Source organism: Gavialis gangeticus, unplaced genomic scaffold (assembly GCF_001723915.1).
Source record: "Gavialis gangeticus isolate Ggan-Ray unplaced genomic scaffold, GavGan_comp1, whole genome shotgun sequence".
Classification (NCBI taxonomy): domain Eukaryota; kingdom Metazoa; phylum Chordata; order Crocodylia; family Gavialidae; genus Gavialis; species Gavialis gangeticus.
This window is the reverse complement of record NW_017729024.1, coordinates 105,110,351-105,113,202: the sequence shown is the minus strand read 5'-3', so window position 1 is coordinate 105,113,202 and position 2,852 is coordinate 105,110,351. Positions and strand designations below refer to the sequence as shown.

At 39.0% G+C, this 2,852-nt stretch overlaps 1 protein-coding gene across 5 annotated transcripts in view; it reads left to right on the top strand.

Annotated features, from left to right (window-relative positions):
- FOCAD (focadhesin) overlaps nt 1–2,852 on the top strand; it is a 318,854-nt gene that overhangs the window by 36,385 nt on the left and 279,617 nt on the right. The gene's annotated exons all lie outside the window — the stretch shown is intronic.

Genomic DNA, 2,852 nt, shown 5'->3' with positions numbered 1-2,852 from the left:
ACTTAGAAGTTAAAATCCCTATTCCATGATGATATCTTTGAACTTTGACATATCTTAAATTAAAACTACCTTTATATAAATTTATTTTAAGTGTCTTTAAAAATAAAAAAGTGATTTAAATAAAAATCTGATTTTAAATTTAAAAAAAGTCCAATTTTTAAAATAAAGAAAAATTTCATTTTTATCTACCCTGCATTTTTTCATGCTGAATTTTCGGTGTGCGGTGAATGAGAGAGAGACATCTTACTCTTAGGATACCAAATTTTAAATGGAATTTACAGTATTTTGGATGTTTCATATAAATGGCATAGATATGCTTTGTAGCTAACTGGCTGGCATGTGTACACTACTGCTCCCTGCAAGATGGAATCAGGACTGCTCAGCTGTGAATAAGAGCTCCCTTATTGGTTGCAAAGGGTGTTTTTGAAGCATGATAATCTGAATCCTATTTCTGCTGCTGCCACAAAGCTTTTAATTGCTGCAATTTGCAGTGTAGGAAGAAGTGTAAAATCCCTTATCTAACTAAGGGTTCATTTCAGTATCATTCCCAGTAATTTACAGGGAATATTTTAACCTAATGTTGCACTTCAGAAAAATCTTTAAAACAGGGCATTCGAAGTTTAGGTTAACCTAAAAAATAAAGACGTGGTAAAGAAAAGATATTGTATTATGAAAACTTTCATTTGACCTCCATTTTCACACTGCTCTGTGCACTGTCATTGTGAAACCAGTTCATGTCTTTGGCTGATACTGCATCTGGTTGATATGTTAAGCTCTGGCTGTGTTGCCAGTTCACCCAGAAGCTGTTTTTTAAATAAGTAAATTGTTTAATATCATTGGCATTTTTCCTCCAATTCCACAATTCAAACTGCATCCACTATAATTTTGCAAAACAGGGTTTATGGAGCCTAACCACAAGAGTGCATAAGTTTTTAAAATATCTGCAGCCACAGGCAGTTAAATAATTTAGTTTTTTCTCATTGGTTTGCTTCAGTGTTGGTCCCATTTTCACCCTTTTAGAACCGTGGCTAGGAGTTCCTTCATCTTGTTCCCTGCCAAGGTTTCATTCAAATTTGCTCTGGGGCTTTGCAGCACTGTGTGCCAAGTCCTTAAAAGCATTTAGATAAAAAATAGGCGATCAATGAAACACCTGCTAAAAGGTCAGCAGAACTTCTGAACTCTTACCTGTTCTGCTTAAGGTGATTGTGTATTTTGACAGGCGAAGATTATTTGCTATTTGCTCCTAATTACCTTCCTATTTTTATAATAACCTTGGCCCTTGCTTGATATACCCAGTGACTTTTCTGCTGTGTCATCTTTTTCCTATTCTATATGTGCCAGGAAGGACTTTCTTTATTGTGTGATTATCCATGTCCTCAGCTCATGTGGCTTGCTTTTTGCATGTGCCAGCTAATGATTTTTCATTGTAATAATCCTCTTCGCTGATGTCTTGTTCCTTTGTTCCATTGTCTAATGACTGTTTTTCTTTATCAGTTGCACAACTCTGATTCCCTCTCATCCTCCAAGCTCCCTACACTTACAGAAAACTGCTATGAAATTTCATCTTCTGTGGGTTTTTTTTTTAATGGCCCTTTTACATGCACGAATGAAATGACCAAGTATATTTTAGAGAGCGCTATTGGGAGAGACTGATAGATGTATGGCAGAGCAATGAATAGGAGACTCTACTTGTTTAGGAAAAAGATAATTGTTTGGAACCTAAAGGCATGTCTGCATGGCTTCCGTGTCATGCTTGGGAGTGCTGCTGTGGAGCATGCACCACCCATTCATTCCCATTCTGGGTGTGATAAACCCTGGATGTCAGGCAATGGTAGCTGCTTTAGAGTAGCTTTGGGCACATCACGTGCGATTCTGGGCGTGTACTCATGGCTATTTCTAGATGATAGCTATATTGCCTCATTTCGGACAGTGGGCATGAACAGGAGTTAAGGGTCCTTTACAACAATATTCCCAGGTACAACTATGGGTGGACCCAGGGTTTTGTAAAGTGGGGTGTGGGAGCAGTGACCAGTGCTGTTGGGGTGGTTGTACTCACACTTTCAGCCTCCTTCCTGGGCTGGGCAGACCGTGCCATAGGGGCAATATTTGGCAAGTTTAAGACCCTGAATTGAGTAAGAATCCAGCTCTCCCTTCCTTTCCAGCTTTCGGCACTCACTCCCCCACCATCGCTGCTTAGTGGCATCCTATTCCCTTCCTAGTATGGGGGGAGTTCCTGAGCTGTTACTGCCCTGCAGCTGGGCTGTGCCCCTGCATCTTTTGGATCCACCTCTGGGTGAAGCATTGAGGTCTTAAACTCATATGGTGTGTATCTTTAGGTTGCTTAAAAGAACAACTCTTGTACAATAACTTTTTTTTTTTTTAAATCCCATGTTTGCTATGCCCTGTGTTTTAGCATAAAGATAATGGAGCAGAACTTGAGCTTGTGTAAACTGTCATACTTCCACCTGCCTTAAGAAAGGGTAAAATTCTACAGCCTGTTATACAGGCTATTGGATTAGATGATCAACATCATCCTTGTAACGTTTCTAGGATGCTATTTTCAAAAGTATTTTTGGTTATATTCTTTCAAATGATATCTCTCATGTTAGCATTAATGCCTATGGGTGAGCAGGTCCTCAATCCCTGTGATAGTTTATGAGAACATTTTGCTTAGTTCCAAAGTTGTATGTAAACCTGAAAGTAACTAAAATCCTAAAATAAGCCCCTCAAAATCTGAAGCGGGAATTTGGACAGACTATTATTGGTGTTTCTTAGGAACAAGGAGTTCTACTATGTAGCTAGTTTTGAGGTCCCCCCCCATCCCCCTTTCCTCAGTTCGTAGTTGCTTTATT